At 32.2% G+C, this 18,992-nt stretch overlaps 1 long non-coding RNA gene across 1 annotated transcript; it reads left to right on the top strand.

The window, feature by feature from the left end:
• Positions 1-8,080: 8,080 nt before the first annotated feature.
• LOC124374643 lies at positions 8,081-15,635 on the top strand. Its single transcript, XR_006923590.1, has 3 exons — positions 8,081-8,129; positions 8,884-9,020; positions 15,373-15,635. It is a non-coding gene; the product is annotated as an uncharacterized LOC124374643 (long non-coding RNA).
• The last annotated feature ends 3,357 nt before the right edge of the window (positions 15,636-18,992 follow it).

Here is an 18,992-nt window from a genome sequence, read left to right as displayed (position 1 = left end):
TTAGCAAGCTTACTCTATGCTTTCACAAACTAAATGTAAGGAAAATTTATGATTGTCTACAAAAACAATGTTTACACAGAACAATTGACTAAAGTTAACAGGTTCTTATACTATTTATAAAATTTCTTGTTCCCTTTACCTGATTTTTCTTTGCATTCTTACATTTTTAATCGTTGTTCTCCTAGTCGGAGCGAAAAGTACCCAATAAAGCAAAGAACCCTATAATCGTTACAGACATTCTTAAGTTAGAAATGGCGGAACTAAACCTGATTTATTTGTGTATATAATTTTTTTTTTTTTTTTTTTGCAGGCTGTCTTATTTGGTACTGAAAACTATTTAGCAAATATAGAGTTAGATCTCGAAACATCCATTCAAGTGCTGCAGTGTGAGTAAACGATCCCTTGTCAACCCCTCGACAAAAGAAACCCGTGAGTCGGACAGTGGGGTCCCAGGCCGGGACTGTGGACCCACTGTCAACCCCTTTAAAAAGTAGGTAAAAAATGCTTCCGGCAGTTTTTATGACGTGGACCTACATCCGTTTACCATGGGCTCAGCGTTCATTTCTGTCAATCTTTATGACTTCCGCTTTCGACCACCATTTTCGAATACGAAGCAAATAGATATTCCCACTAAAAAGCCCACTATAACCGGCCTATCGACAATAGCCCAAATAGGTTTTTTTTTTTTGCTTTGTGCTAATAGCGTGTGACAACCCGCTAAGGAACAAGTAACATTAACAAAATCTCCAGATTTTCCTACCTGTTAACTCAAATTTAAAATAACTCTGTACTATACCTGATTTTTACTACACAAAAATTTTAAAAACATCTATGTTTGAGCAGGTGTAGGCCTGTACAGAATATCAAAAACCCTTTTCAATATTAGTAAACAATAGAATCATAACAAAGGGGCAATAAACCCAGGTTAAATTTAAAAAAAATTTAACCGTGCGGTAAGTGTAGAAATACCAACGACATTTTAAGCGATAGCCTACAGTAAGTTTATACGGGGGGGAAAGGAAACGAACTTCCGGTGTTGGGCGCTCCTTTTGAAGCCTCCTTGGATATTTGGTAGACTATACATGTTAAAAACGTTATCCATTAAAATTGGCAACTCAGAGTAACAACTCAAGTCACGTTACCAAATTGTGTGCTTTGGAAAATATTGCATACACAAATTGTTTCCATAAAAACGCAATCAAATCGGTTACAATTTTGAGTCGAATAGAAATATGTTTAGCAATGAACTGACCTATATGAAATTAAATTTATGGTTTTGCTTAATTAACATAGACATTTAATTAAATTCACTATTTTTAAATCTTGTTATTTAATTTGTATTCCTTACCAACACTCAAAGCCAGTAAATCCTATTTGAAGATAACCCATTAACCAAAATAAAGCAATAGAGTATAGTAAATGAATCTAAATGTCATGGTTGAGGTGGGCCGCTAGAGGTTTTTATTGGTTCAAGAATGTTAAGAAGTTCTAAAAAAGGAAACCCGGGGCCCAAAAGGGAAATTTGGGTGACAAAGGTTTCAAAACTCTCTAGCCCGCACGGTACTAGACAAGAAAACACGTCTCACTAAACCTGCCGATCAAACATTTAAATGCAATTTTTCAAATTTTTTTCAACGTTATACAAGGATAAATTGAAAAGCTTATATTACTAAGAAAAAAGGGTTTAAACATGATACATTAATAACGATATAGATATTTGCCTGTCTAGGCCCTCTTTCCTCCTTGAACTTAGAGAGGTTTAAACAATAACGGTAATTTGATTTAAAATATTTTTTATAATTAATCCCACCCTTTTCTATTTTATACTTTGTTATTGAGTACAATGTCAAGGTAAAATGGAACGAATCAAATTTGATAGAGAACTTTCATCTTTTATCTACCTATGAGATCTGTCGGACATGTGTGAAGTCCCAAGCTGTAGGGCTACCCTGAAAACTGCCTTAAGCTCTGTGTTTGTTTTTATACTACTTCCCCATCTAGCAGATTTTCTGTACTGTTTTATAGATGGATATTTTTTTAATAATTTAGGTTTTTTTGCGTTATGTAGTACTTTAATTGTAAAAACACTCCATTGAACGCGTCGAGCAAGTAAGTTGTTTGTCATTTTGAAAAGTAACCAGATTAATTTAATAAAATGTTCGTGTAACACACTAGTCAAAGTTTTAATAAGAAATTTGTATCTTTAGATTCTTTATTTTTAATCTACCGATTATAATACAACATTATACATTGAAAATAAAGGTACTTCTTACCCCGAGGAATAAATTACATTATGTTAACAATTCAATGTAAATTATTATTTAAATTTTCTCGTTTAGAAGTTCCATACGATTAATGTAAAAATTTTAAAACACTTATTACACTTTATACATAAACATCTGTATAAACAGTTTCTGATAGATTCAGTGTTTTTGATATTAGCAATAAAATAGACACTATTTAGATAACAATCTGATTTCTGGAGTACGATAATCTCAAACAAATAGAAATATTCCAGGCTAGTGACTTCCTTTAGCCTGGTCAGGCTCACGGCTAGAACCGAGGGGGCGGAGGGAGGTTTATTGCACCCTCGTCACATTTTGTACGTTAATGTGTCATTGGACAGGTGCTGACACATGCTATGGAGTGACCTCCCGTATCCAGTTCTTGACACATTATTACTGTCTGTAGCTTTCGTCTCCCATCACATAATTACTAAAAACAAAAAAAAAAAATTTCCTGCAAATCATGATCATTGTTGTAACATTTGATTTTCCATTGAAACACTGAAGCAATTCACTATTTTGTTTTTGTGTTGTGGCAATTATTCAAAAGAATTGCATAGTTTGTTATATATATGTGTGGCATAAACAGTTTATTGGAATATCTGACATAGGTTGAGGAAGAAATATCACACGTGTTATCGATCGGTAAATAAACTATTGTGTTAATAATGGACTGGAAACGTTTAAAAAATATAAATCGACGAAAATAAATTATATTTGTGTAGTTTGGAGTTTTATATCATATTATCACTAGATAGTTTATAACATGAGTATCTAAACAGTTTCCAAATAGATTAGTCCTTTTGGTTACAGTTTTAGAACAACTACTCTGTTATTACAGGGGAAAACAACCTAAAGATCCGTCAGAAAGAGACATAGAGTATAGGCAACCAATTTGTTTATTCTTACATTTAAATTCTTACCAAATGTCCATGTCCTGATCACGAAGGCCTTTTATTTAGGCAGTTTTGTCAGAAGAAAAAAAAAAACTTAAAAAGTATAATGATGTAAGATCGATTAGTAATGAATTCAAACTATATCGGAAAAATAAACGACTATAACCACAAGTATTCTTTCATTAGAAATCTGGTGGTAGAAAAACAGTTATTTAAATAAATATGAGTATATATTACCTTTTAGTAATCATTCCAACAATGCTCCTCTTAAAAAGAAAAAATTATATTTCACAAAATAAAACATGGAATTTTAAACAGTGCCATAATTTAGTTTTTGTCATTACCAAGCTCGATGGGTTTTTTCTAATTGTGTTCTAGTTAAATTTTATCTTATTATAGTTAGAATATTCGTTGACTTAAGCAAAATGTCCTGGAAGTCTTGTTTTATTAATATGATTAACTAATGAGATATAACGTAGGAAGTAACATAAAAATGCCCACATCAAGCTATCAATGTTTACGAGAAATAATTTCTTATCATTACTGCCATTCAATACATTAAATCTACTACAGTTTGTTCACTTTAACACAAAACTGTTATTAGGGAAAGGGGCTGATGTCAATCAAAAGGGAATTTTAATAGGTTTAGCTCTACTTCACCTTCCACTTTTGTAGTAGCGTTTGAAATCTGACATTCTGTTCCACAGCCTTGACTACGTGGAATCTGGAGTCCACGTCCGTATAAAAGGGGTTCTTTTATGACTAAAAAAATCAAGTTTACAGCAGAGTAACATTAGGAATAAATGATATTCGGATATCCCTTGAATTTGCCAGCTGCAATAGGTTCCTGACATAATTTATAGCCTAGGCCAACCCACAATTCAGGCCTAGGAATATCAAAATGAAGTTAACATAAGAAATCTTTCTCGAGATATACTTACCACATGATAGTCTTCATATTGAATTATGTTTTATAGCAGTTTTCCAGTAATGAAAGTTTCGGTGAGACTAAATTGTGGAACTGCAACTCGAGAGTTCCTCTGATATTAAATATTGTCACCTACTTTTTATAAACGTTGACCTTTTTCCCACTCTATGGTAATTTTTTTTCATTTTACCATATGAATAAAAATCTTCCATGTATAAAAAGTTCTTTATTGGACGTTAGGTTTGTTCTCTAAATATTATTTATTCTGCCCATTATTTTCATTGTGCTACAATGTTTGCATATAATACCATATAAAAACTATAATAAGTCTAAACGCTATAGGGCCAATTATCCCTATGGAATGACATTCACCATTATCGAACTCAGTCGTTTATCAGGCCAATATTCATATAATGGTTACACTTCATTGCTTGTTGTATGTAGAAATGCAAAGTTTCAATTTAAGTCCTAATTATGGAAATATTTTTCGAAATGATACACCAGTGAGTCTTGGTACATATGATACATTCACGTTCTTTTCATTTCATTGCGTGTTCATATTAAGTGTTTAAAATAATAAAAGTCCTAACACCATCTAGTCACCATTCACACTTAAAAATGGTGTGGGATAGTGTTGGTAAATAATTAGTCCTACATGTGGTTTAATACGGTCATACAAGTTGTTTAACCCGCGGGTTCATAAAAAAAATCAAAGTCCGAAGCCAACTTTATCAAAACACGTAATGAGAAGTAATATAATGGTCCTCTATAATGTGTTTCAATACGGAAGTAGTTACCATATGATCAGGTTCATAATAATGTTACAACTGTTTATGGTGTAGGCGATCAGGCGTAAAGCAAAATACTTATATCATGTTTGGTTGGTATAGGTAGCATTCATTTCTCGTTGCAAATTAATCATATCTTGCCGAGATACCAAAACTGAATATTTTACCTCGTTGCATGCTCCATCAAGAAATTATTTACACTGGTTCTCTCCGATAAAAACAGCTTTTGCTTTGAAAAAAATAACCGCTTATTTCCAGCTATTGTGATCTACTGCCGGTCTAAATGTATTTTTAGTGCCATAGATGAGATTTTCATTCGTTGTCCTGACGAGTCCTCACTTTCAGGAATGAAGAAGCCTACTTACGATCAAAACTCTACGCTGGTTCCTGAGCAATTTCAGACTGACTTCGAGTCATTATTGTAGTTACAGGTTTCCAATAGTTTGAAATTTGGCCTGCATTTACCCGATTAAATCAAAATGTTGGCGAAAAAAATAATAATTACAGTCCTAAGAGAACCCTGAGAACAGGAGTTTAAGTGTCAGACTGAAATTTGAATTATGAAATATCAAATAAAATAGTGCTTAAATTAAATTAAACATATTGGTGTGACTATCCTTCAGTTATCATGTTGTACACAAGAGAGGAGATTGGATTACCTTGACAGGCTCATTCAAATAAAAAAATGTACACAGAAAACCCTTTAGAAGACCAAGAATTGAGGAGAACTTTCCGCTATATCTTTTAAGTCCACTTATGGTGGAGCCCAGAAAGTTTTTTCGAAATATAAGAAATAAGGCCCAATATTCGTATCTTCCAGGAACCGTAAGGAAATGTCTAAATGTAGAAGTTTTCAGATCGTAACAAGCGTGTTGAGTAGTTTAAACGCGAGTGGGTGAAAACAAAGACAAAGAAAACAAATGGCACTTGGTCAGCCATATACATAATATTATTAGGGAACGTTAAAATATAATAAATGGGTTAAAGTTGAGTTTGATTTAAGACAAATAAATTTATTGTGCTATGTTATCAATATCACAATTGGTTACGCCATAAGACTAATGTTAATACATGCTAAAATGTCACCCAAAATCCTCATGGTGGTGGACAGTTCTTTCGCACAATACAAACCGAAGTGTTCCTACATATCATGTACTGAATGCCTTCATGCATAATACAAACGGTGCTGATATGTTAGTTAGTGTTTCTGAATATTATCCGTGCGGGGAAAGGACAGTATTTTAAATGTAAAGTTTGTCCAGCCTCCACTAGAGTTCAATTGGTCTATAATAAACCTACAATGATCGGGGCAAGGTTGTTTATTGATTTGTTTATTTGAGTTAAAGGGTGCCCGAATCATTGGGCCCAGATGCTGGTTTATTGTTTGCGTTGATTATATATAATACAATATTATAGGCATGGCGTTCTTTCTTTACTGCACCATTATACCAGGAGCTAAACATTTATACTAAAATATAAAAGACTTATGAATTTTTATTAGCTTTTAGGATACCAATAACATTTGTAGTAAGTAAGCGTTTGAATATGTAAATAATCTAACCTACTGCGTTTATGCATAAATACGGTAACAGACCAGTTATCTTAATTGTGGTTATGACGAACTAGCTTCCTGAATAAAATTTTCATCATAATGAAAATGAACAGTTTTTTTGCTTCTTACAAAATGATTAATTTTAATTTCCTGTTTAATACTTAATAAAAGACAAACATAATTTAGAATACAGGAAAATAGTATTATATAATTTTATATTTAGCGTATTAGGACACATATTATGAACGGTCAAGAAATATGATATTATTTTTATGTGTGTTTGCTAAAACTCATCTGAACTTTCAAAAACATTTGTTGAGTGGTGTCTGGCATTATTGAGAAGTTTGGAGTTTTTCCTATATAATAAAAATAATACAACAGTTTGTTCAGTGAATTGTATTTGCTTTTGTTTTTTTTCGTTATTTACGGTAGAATTTTAAAATTGGGACATACATAGTACGATGATTACAATAAACACATTTCCAAATGTTAATACTTATTATTTATTAATTAAATGTTAGGGTTGAATAAAGTTTTAATAATTAAAATATTGTGTTTCTATTTATTTCTATGTGATTTGTGTATGAAAAACCACATTTGTAAAACTATAAGTTAGACTACACAATAATTATAATATTGGGGGGGGTGGGGGGGGGTGGGTGGGGGGGGTGAAGGGGGGGGGGGGTGGGGGGGGGGTGGGGGGGGGGGGGGGTGGGGGGGTGGGGGGTGGGGGGACTTTGCGCAAATATACATAAAATAAAGATGAAAAATTAATTATAAGACTTGAAATTCATAACTAATTCATTTTATTATGGCTCGACTTTAAACATAACAATGCACATGAATTATTAAACATTTGCCGCTGTAGGCTAGTGAACGGGGCCCTTCAGAATTGAGCCCCCTGCAACATAGCAACATGACGGTCGCCGGTCGACTATTGCTCTGGAATAACAGACTGTACTTCTGGACTTTGTGACACTGGACTTACTGACACTGCTGTATTTATAAATAATATTAAACTCCATGGACTTATTGATAGAAACTGGACTTTAATGAAACTGCGTTTGTATTTTTAAAATTATATTATTAGATGAACTTGGACCTTTGTGAAAACTGGACTTTAATGAAACAGACCAGTAATTTAAAAATGAGCAAAAATACAATGGTCCTCGGACGTTAATGAAAACTGGGATACCTTACTGATAGCCTACTTCGAAGGCAAACAATATTCATTTTCAAATTGAACTTTTTAATTGCTGTAAATAAAGTTTAGAGGATCACAGGAATTAGTAACAAAAATCTTTGAATATTTAAATTTACGCTCTTCTCAAAATAAAATTATATTAGAACTAAAACAAATAGTTTTGGATATCTCGAGTAAAATGATTTAATTAGTTTTGCAACTTATTTTTTGTATATATTAAAAAAAATGTATTGTGAGAAAATTACACTGAGTGATACAATTATATACTGAGATATTGTATACTGCCTAATAGTTTATCGTTAAGAATATAGTGAATTTTATAAAAGTGGCCGCGTTGCATAAAAAAAAGAATTTGAATACATTGGTGTTGTGTTTACAGACAGTTCCAGTGACACCACATCAGCTAAAGTAGACTCGACAGTAGTGCCCTCTCCCTGTGCCATCCTCACCAGTATCCAGGCCTTCGACTCCAGAACGTAAGAACTATTTACAAATCTAATTACTTCTGTTGGAAGCTCTGTTATTTTTAGTTGTACTCTAATTACTATTATTAAACTTATAAAAACTCTCTTGCCAGAAGTTGAGGTGAAAAATTATGTCCAGTGTGATTCGCTTTAATATGTATATGTTATTAAAAAAAGTTAATTAATAAGATGGCATTATATATTCGGTTGCTTCATGTCAAACTTCGAATGATTGAGATACACAAAGAATAAAAGCGATTGAGTTGACAGTTTTCCAACATTTTTTAAAATTATTTACAAATAAAATGGAAAGTTATATGGCAGCTGATAGTATAAAGTGCCATATAATCTGTAGTTTATACGAAATATTCAGTATTTATCAGTTGTGTTATGGTTCCAGCTGTACATTAATAACGGAAATACAAACCATGGTTAATAAACAGCCACAGTAAATATAAGTAATATACAATTAATTAGAAAGATAAAATATGTAGTTGATTTCATAATTATATCCTAAAATTTTTACTGAATTATAAAAAAGTCCTTTTGGTCTGATAATCTTCCAGCACAAGTCTTTTGGGTTTTTTATAGAATTTTTAGCATTTTATTTTAGAATATTTTTTCCACTAGATTAATTATAGAATATCTATAAACTATAGTATTATTATTGTTATGTATGGTAGATATAACTTATTGATGAATTCAAATAATCTAATTAATATAATCATGATCAATATGAAGTAATTATTTCTGTTTTGGCTTGTAGAAGAACAAACAGAGGAGAGTCAGGAGTTGAAGGCCATGAATGATGCTTTGATGGAAGAGGCTATGAAGGAAGAGATTTCACACTTAAACCAGGAATTATTCCACCTCAGCCAAAGAGTCAGAAACATTAATCTCAATGTGAGTACCCCAATATTGTTCTATAGAAGGTGACATTTGTATACGTGTTAGGTTTCTGTTTCTAACGTTAACAGTTTCTAACATTGTTCATTTAGTTTGATCAATTCCAAGAACAAAATGTATTTTTTCTTGTATCTCCTAAGACTGGCACAACTTTGTTACTGTCGCAAAAAATTTAATTTGAGGAAAAGGTAAAGAAAATTATTACTATAGTGGTGTGTAATTTAGTCACGCTAATCTTTAACCCTTTGAATGCCGATATAAATTAATTTAGTAATTTTTTAGATTACGCTCATTTAAGGTGAAAAAATGAAAATGAAAATTCCTTAAAGCTATTTTTTTTTTATTCATTCCTAATGATTAATAACACACAAAAATAATACATTTTACAATAATATAATACTTGCATTAAAATATCACATTTTTTCATAATAATGGAATATTTAAATAAAAATCAAATTCAGGTTATGGTCTTTGGCATTATAAGACCTAACAACATCGCGGATTATTCCGCCTATGGCGTGCTAAGGGTTAAATTAACTCAATTTTTGTTGTTTCCTTTGCAATAAAAACTCGAGAACAACTTTGTACAAATGTGTGATCCTTGTAATCTTGGAGGTGACTGCTGCCCAGTTTGTTGCTCAGCATAGATCCCTCCACCACAAATACCACCACCATAGTTATTGCTGCTGTACACCCAATCTCTGTACATTACAGATGAACTATAAACCCTGTGTATACATACCTTTACTAACTGTTTCCATTTCTCTTGTTTGTCAGCTTGGTTGAATATAGTTACCATCTACACTCTTCACTTTGGTCACTAGATATGTGTTTTAGGTTTTTGTCTTGAAATGTCTTCATTTTGTCCTTAAAATTCATTTAAAACTTTTTGAAAAAGAATATAAAGGTTTAACACAAATCCGAAATGTTGGCTTTATATAAACTTTTTGATAATTATAAGTGCACATTGTGAAAAGAAACTCTGAAACCTTAGAAACCTGAAACCTCTGAAACCTTAAGTTTTTGGTTGTCTCTTAATTTCTATTTAAACAGCTGTTTAAAGTTTAAATTTATACTTACAAAATACTGCTCAAGAAACTGAATGTATAAATTTAATTTTTAATGGCAAGTGCATTATGTAATGAGTTTGAAGATTGATGCCAAGTTTAGAGAACAGAATCAAGAGCACAAGGCTAATAAAAACAGAAATCTTCCATGTGACAGGACAATAGACCATATATCTTTATTTGTACATTCTTTGAGAATTACACTGGAGTCAAAATGTTATGGAATTGAGGCAAGAAAAGTACAGGTCAAATTCAGCAAGAGTTCACACCTCCAAATCCCATTGAGTTCTCCAGTTTGTGAAATTTAGCAATGGTGTAAAACGGGTGCTTCACCAACCACTTCTTCAGCTCCCTATTGAAAGTGATGCTCTCTTCCTGTAGTTTTATTTATTCAGGCAGGATGTTGAACAACTTAGCTCCCATGTAAGATGGCTTTTCTGAGTACAGTGCCATTATGTGTGCTGGTAAATTGAAGTTTGCAGCCTAGTGTTTGTTATATGTATGCAGGTCTCTACCCCTTGTCAAGTTGTTACAATATACATACATTATCACTTGTAGTATATAAAGAGACACTACAGTGATAATATTGAGTTCAATAAAGGGTCTTCGACAAGTATCTCTGGGCTGTAAGCCTGCCAGAACTTGGATACACCTTTTCTGAAGAACAAGTGGTCTCTGTATATTTGCCATGCTTGAACTGCCCCATACTGAAAGATAATAGCTAAGATGAGAGTCAGAAACAGCGTATTAAGGGAGTTGTTGCTGTATTTTTATCAGTTACCGTCTTAATTCTTTTGACAACATATAGTCCTGTGGCAACCTTCTTACAGAGGTTGTCAACACGTGTGTTCCATTAATTGAGGTCTTTGTCAATTGTAACACCTAGGTACTTAATTTCATCTAAAGTTTCAAGGTATGGTAGCAATTCCACCTCTTCTTTATTGCATCTCATGACAAGCTGCTTAGATTTGGCTTCGTTTACCACACGAGAATGTTGCTGTGGCAGTACTGAACAGCCATCTCTGTTGCAATGTGACTTGAAACTTCCAGGGTATTAGGTGTGCTGTCACTGAGAATTAGAGCTGTATCGTTTGCATACATGATGGTCGTATATTCATCCAAATAAGTGGGAAAGTCATTTGTAAATAATATAAAAAGAACAGTACCCAGCTCAGATCCCTCTGGCACACCTCTTAAAATTGGAAGAGTTTTGGACCTCATATATTGGGTAAATCATTTTTCTGTGTGTGCCAGTTCAACCACCTATTGCCTGATTGACAGATAACTCTCAACCGATCTGGGTGTAATTCCTCTGATATCAATTGCTTCCAGTTTTACTAAAAGTCGAGCATGGTCCAGACAAACAAATGCCTTGCTGAAATCCAGTAGAATAGAAGTAATAGTATTGCCAGCTTCCAGTTGATCAATTGTGAAACTCCACTAGACTTATAACAGCAGTAGTTTTGGATCGGCCTTTAATAAACCCATGCAGATGTTTTGTGAGAAGGTTGTATTCAGAAAGGTGGTTCATGAGTCAAGACAGTGCCACCTTCTAAATCACCTTAGAGAAAGTTGATATCAGCGATAATGAGTGATAGTTTCCCACATCAGCCACATTAGCTTCCTTGAGTAAAGATATGACTTTGGTCAACTTTAGCTGTGATTTTAATGAAGGAAATTTTCCTACCTTAAACGACATGTTGATGATAAGAGTCAATGGGTAGGCAAGCTCATTACAACAAGATTTTAGGAGATTAGATGACACCTCATCTATTCCAGCTGACATTTTGTTTTTGAGAGACGAGACAACTCTTTTTATTTCAATTACTGTAGCAGGGTATAAAAACACAGCTCTTGAGGCGTTTTTTGTGCTTGTAGATCTACTTTCCTGGTTTTTCACTGCCCACACAGCTTTTGTTTTGTTATCAGAACGATCAATTTTATGAGCAGTTAGTTGACACCTTAACCCTTTCAGGGCTAGGATCAAATATGAGATGTTGCAAAATTTTTTCACATCTCATATCCGCTTGTGACTAGTTAGAAAGTGCCAGGCTAAAATTGGCGATTTTGCAGTCTCTTAGATTAAAATTTATAATTTTTCATAAAAATTAGAGAATGACCTAAAAGTTGCACCAAAATTACTCGTATAGATATATACTATCAACAAAAAAATATATAGATGTAGTTTTAAGTAATTTAAAATTTAAAAAATAATGTTTTAATACATTACATAAAAAATTTTTATTTTTTTTGCAAATAACTAAAAAAGGAAAAAAAATAATTTTAGTGTGGGAAGCTAATTTATTATATTATACATTTAGAAAGGAACAACCATACAAAATTTTGTGTTATTTCTCTCATAAATAAATTTTTTATGACACATTTTGTATAAATACGCATAATTGTACTTCGCAACATTTTATAAGTGTTTAAAGCAACTGACTCTTACATTGCAAAGAAACTTAAAATAAATATTAACATTATGGATGTACCGGTAAACAGATGATTTTAGGATCCATAAACAGTTTCAATACAGTTAAAAAACACTATTTACCAAGAAATATTTACACAATTTTATTTGAAATTTATTTACACTTTTCCTATTTACAAAAATGTGCTATTTACAATTTCACTCCCGTGAGATCGCAAAATTGTGAGTCATTGTAACTACTACACACAATAGCTAAGCACATAACAACTAACACAACTAATATTTACAACCACAAAATAAAATAATGAAGAATCCAGAATGCAATAATACGATTGCACTAAAGCATAAAGAATTAACAACAAAAAGATCTAGTCAGCTGATAATGTCACTTGACAATTATGAAATAAAAATGCATAGACCTCCAAAATAAAAATGATATTCATATTAATTATCTACAAATATACCAAGGAATAAAAAAATATAAAACTGTAATCATTTTACGTCGTATTTATTTAAGAAAACAACGAATATCAAGGAGACAATATATTGCCGCCTGGCGCTTTTCGCATATGTCACTAACGGCAATATTTTGCTGCCTGACACTTTTCAGACACAATCTATGGCGGCAATATATTGCCGCCTGGCCCGGAAAGGGTTAATGCTTTTAGTTTGAGGTATAGTTTTTCTTTTTAACATCAGCTTCTTGCTTATGTTCTAACAGGCCTGTAATTGTGGACAGTGCCTTTGCTCTCAAAAAGTCTTCTCTCAACCTTTCTGCTTCAGCATCTGATTTGTTCCTTTTTTCCCTTTTATTCTTGTTTATTAAGAGGACAAACATAGTATATTACCATACTGATTGTCTACTGAAAAAATTATAAGCACTGTCTATGCATGCAGTATTTTGTCAGTTGTTAGTTCTTCCCATGATTCTTGTGATAACTTAGCTTTGATATCTAGTATGTTTCTATGAGTGAAATGGTGCTTCTTCAAACAAGATGGAGATGAATCTTTGTGAATATTCTTAAAACTGCAAAGTTGAGCAGAATAATCAGAGATTCCTGCATGCAGTACTTGAACCATAAGCTCACATTCCTCTTGGTTTGAACACACACACAATCAATTGAGGACTGGGATGTTGGTGTTATTCTTGTGGCAGGGAAGTTTAACTCTGGTCATGTTGTGGCTCCTAGTCTGTCAACCTGTCTGTGACACACTTGCACAATATACCAACTGCTGTTTTGTAGGAAGTGATGTGGCTCTTTTTACGTCACTGCTTTGGTTGTCAACTAGGATACTTCTTAACTTGATTTCTTTAATATTTAATCCTGAGTTTGCCTTAAAGTTCTCCAAACAGTTTATTCAAATTAGTATGGAGTTGAGAGTTATTTGAGATAAACTTAATATGGACATATTATGATGCTTGCTTGTTGTAAATTCTTTAAAAGTGCAGTCACCTGTCAAATGAAGGTTGGTGTTTTGTGAAATACTTAGGAAATGGACTTACAGTTTTCCAGAAGAATTTTGTGCACAGTAAGTAATATTTGTTGATTAATTACCATTTAAAAAACACTTTCTCTGGAGCCACTTCACAAAATTGTTTGGCAGTTAGCCATATTGGTTTTTTTTAAAATTTCCTGTTGCTGATTGAGTGTTTTGGGAAAATCTAGTTGGGAAATTCACTCTTTAATAAATTGCTTAACAAACTGATCATTTTTTGAGTCTTCTAGTACATTTATGTTGATTTCACAGCAATCATTACATGATTACACTTTTGCTGAGATTATTGATGAGTAGATTTAGCCTATCTAAAAATACTACAAACATTAGATCCCATGAACGATAAATCCCCACTAGAACAATCACGCTAATACAATTCAAATGGTCTTTTCTTCTAAAAGCTCATGAACTAGTTTTTGTGGTTATCTTAAGGTTTTTTTAGTTTTATTTCTTCTCTACTTAAAATCATGACACTTCCTTTACTTTACATAGCCCTTTAAAATAGCTTCTCTGAGTACAAAATAAAATAAAACAATTTTTTTTTATTACTTCATGTGAAATTACAGATATTTAAAGTAGGAAATTAGGACATTTTGTAATCGGGGGCCAAATAAAAATGACTAAAGAAAATTTGAAGAAATGTTTTTAATTTGTACAATATGTTCTTGAGTTATAGCTTCTGGAAGTGACATTTTTTTATTCATCTATGACTTTTGTTATTTAATTTAATTTAAAAAAAAAACTACATATTTTTGAATATAATTTTCTTAACCAATAAAAAAATAATAAATAAAAACATGTCACTTCTTGAAGCTACTACAATTCATGTACACATTATACATTGTACAAATTTCATGCTTTCATCTTCAGCCATTTCTACTTGGCCCTTATATCGAAATGTCTAAATTGTGTGCTTTAATGCCTGTAATTTAATGGAGTCATAAAAAAACTGTCTATTTTTTCGTAAAGGCCTATGAATTTTACACAAACATTTTTTTTTAACCGTAATTCGAATGCATCACCTTAATGCATTGAAATCTACCTACATTTTTTATTTTGAATGGTAGAGAAGACTTCATACTCCTAACCTAGGGTCTCTATAGAGTCCTTTTTCCATTTTTCATGGTACCAGAATGGGTATATTTTGTTTGTCTTTATAGTCTTATTTACTGATGTAAACTTACGTAGGTGTATTTGCATGATTTTAACGTCAAATTACACAAGACATAACTCTAACCCTGTTTGGTTAGATGTATACTTAATCCACTGAATTGATATGCTTAGTACAGCTAGAATAAGTTAAAATTTGTTTGACATATTCAAAATCTATAAGATTTTATTGACTTTGTTCCAGGCATTGAATGATGAAAGACTTGAGAACTTGATTGAAGGTGTGTAAACAATATGTCAGCCTTCATGAAAGAGTTTAAAAGAGACCACTGTGGCTCAAGAGGCAGAAGTTGATTCTCTCCGGAGTTTTCTGCTTGAAGCCTTCGCCTATGTTGAGAACATGAGGGCAAGAATAAAGCTACAAAATAACCCTGAGTTAGTACAGTATTTGTTAAGGGTATTCTTTCTAAAATATGTCATTCTTAACCCTTTTAATGCCAGACATTTTTTCAGTGACCATGCGAAAAAATGCCAGCCTGTTTTCAAAAAGTACATGCGAAGAATGCCAGGACCTTTTTCCCATAATTTGACAAATATTTAAAAAAAATGTATAACTTTTTTTATTAATTGAAGGAAATTATCCATTGAGGTGTTGTTTTTTATGTAATAATGTGGATTGTTTAAAAAAATGAGTATTAAAATTTTTACAAATTAATATAATTTATTTTTGTAAAAAACAAAAAAAATAAAAAACAAAAACTTAAAAAAAAATGAGTTTGAACATATAAAGGTACCTTTATTATTAGCCTTAACTAAAAGTAGTTACTGGCAATTGTACCATATTTAATTGTTAACACACACACACCAAATTTGAAGAACTTATCTTGAAAAATAGAGAAGTGTTACAGCATTTTTATCGAAAACCTTGTAAAGTCCACATTTTACAGTAAAATTCAATAAGACATATTTTGGTCAGTTTTATTCAAAATCACTTTATTTACACATGTTGTTTAGCCCAATGTATAAAATTGTTTGTTGAAATAATAAAAGGAAGTAGGTTACATAAAATTAAAATTAATTATTTTACAATATAGGGTAAATAATTTAAAATTTTTTTAACACTTATGTTTGCCGAAGCACTAAGTATGAATCCCTCTCTTTTACTCATGGTCCAAATCTATTTACAATAATCACAAAACTAATAATAATATAAGCAAACTGAAATAAACAAAAGAAAAGCACGAATAATTCCCATTAAAACATAACCTGAGCAACAACGCATTACCACAGCAACCAAAGACGCTCACTGAATTAATTGGACGTAAATGAGGTTGAAAACAGCTGATATACGTCATCACATGTTAAGTTTTATCAATAGTAGTAGTGTCTAGATACAGTATGCAAAGTTTAGTGGCATTTGGTCAATAATTAAAGGTACAATATAACAAAAACCGGACGAGCGCCCCCAGCACACGTGGGCATTTCTTGAATAAACAGTGACGAGTGCTCGCGGCGTACGTCGGCATTAAAAGGGTTAATTGGGTAGTTGAGACAGTTCCTACTCTATTGTATTTCCTTATTGAGAGTTTGTTTTTGACGATCCAAGGTTTGTGAAAGTAATAGGGTTTTTGGGACATTTTGCATTATTAACAGAAGGAAAAAAAACAGTATCGATGTGTTTAAAAATCTGCGATCTGATTTTCTCCTCAGACGGATAACTATTCTAACACGTAGACTACAAATTAGGTTAAAGTCAACAAATTGTACCAATATGCCTGTAGCATATGGTGGACTGTCACATCAGAATAACAATGGCAGCAAATCAGTGCAGTGGGTAGGCTTTATTAATTGTTCATCCTAGATGAACTTCGATCATATTTAGACTCTGCATTGATTTATCTTAACCACTGGAAACTTTATCTCAATTCTGTTTGCATGTTAGGTTCTCAAATTGTTAGTATTGTCAATTACAAGCAGTCTAATTTCAGCTGATAATATTTAGACTCTGTAATACTGGATTTATACATCTTGTCATAGGAAGTAGGTAATTGTGTTTTTATCAATTTTTAACATTTCTATACACACAGTAATAACAGTTTTAAATACAAGTTAACACAAACCGGCCATATTCGGTTTATTTTTAATTACATATTAGAACATGTGTCGGAGTCACCCCTCATAATCCGAAACACCGATGTAAGTCCGAACGTCGGTTTTAAAGTCAGAACAGGTCCAGGAGGAATTTATTGATATAAAACGATAAATTGTAAACAGTTATAGGAACTAATTACTTAAAAAATGAAAATGGCGTGTTAATCATTTTCGTACATAAACAAAAGAAAATCTTTAATTAAATTTAGACCATGCAGTTATTTTATTAAGTACCAAATTGTGATACGGTACAGTCGACATAAATAATGAAGTTAAATACAGTAACCACAAAATTGAAACCTTATATCGGTTAAGTATCGAGTTAAATCTTACTGTAGATTAAGAAGTTGAAATCAAACAAGAAATTGTGACGTACAGCTTCTACTGAATATTATTATTGAGTACAATATTAATTGTTTAAAAGACATAAGTTCAGTTATTGTCTTTCTGTCGCATATAGAAGAGAAGTTTTTATATGGATGAACTCACAATTCGCTTAACAATATGACTTAGGCTCACACTAAATACGGTAAATGTGTCTTAGATAATTCGCAAACACGTTTATTTGTCAAGAAATACAATGCAACAGTCAGTAAAACATGTTTTAATAAACAATGTTGATGAATTCTATAACAAGATATAGACCCTTTCTCAAGTTTATATAAACCGTATTTTTCTGTAATTCTGGCATAATGCCGAAACAATCACATACAATCCGAATAGGGCTCTGGGTCCCAATTAGGTCGGATTAACGGTACTTCTACTTGTACTTATGTGTACTTGGCTTTATGTAGCATTACCCAAACATCCTGGGCTATTCCACATGTTTCTCATGACATAATTTTTGAGTGATTAGGGTGAATAAGTTCTGGATATCTGTAAGGAAATGTTTTTGTCGTTTAATAATTTGTCTGTCCACTGGTACAATAACTTGTGACAGTCAGAATCCAATGCAGTAGAAGAGTGCAAATGGTAATTAAAAAACTACAGAAAAGAATTCTATAAAATCATTCCAACATTTGTCTATAGTAAAAATTCAATTTGTTATATTTGTAAAATGACACAACAAGTACCATACTCTCCTCAAAAGATGATATTTTCTCTGTAGTTCTGTGTTATTGTCTCAAAATTGTAATATTGCTCTCGGGGAATAAAGTAATGCTTTTTCTGGTTGGTACTAAAGTGAGTTTAATCCTAAGCATCATCATTTTCTGCAACCTGAACACGACCAAACAATAACTTAATTATTCCGCCTTTTTTGTTATTTTCTCCCCTTCATTCCCAGTATTGTAACGTCTATTCGCCTCATTGTTTAATTTACAATCTTTTTTGGACAAATATTTAATTTTCAGCATTTTAATGCTGCCCCTCAACACACTCATTTATTAAAATGTTTTGACCAAAGCTGTCCTGTCCAAAATTAGAAATGACCCTCCCTCGACAATCTCATCCAAACTATTATTAATACTCTAGCAGAGAATATTCGGGAAATTCTAAATATAAAATCATCCTTTCACAATACTGTAAACACACTCGGTTCTCACAAATTATTCCCGATTCCTGGTGTTCAATCATTTCTCAAAAACAACTTGACACCCCGGAGTAATAATATTTTAGACTCAAAACGAATTAATATCATCTATATTGAGTTTTCAGACACCTATCCTTTTTACATTAATACTCTCTAACATGTTTGAGTCTGGGCTGTATTAA

The sequence above is a fragment of the Homalodisca vitripennis genome, unplaced genomic scaffold (assembly GCF_021130785.1).
Source record: "Homalodisca vitripennis isolate AUS2020 unplaced genomic scaffold, UT_GWSS_2.1 ScUCBcl_9437;HRSCAF=17928, whole genome shotgun sequence".
NCBI lineage: Eukaryota > Metazoa > Arthropoda > Insecta > Hemiptera > Cicadellidae > Homalodisca > Homalodisca vitripennis.
This window is presented reverse-complemented; position numbering and strand designations above follow the sequence as displayed.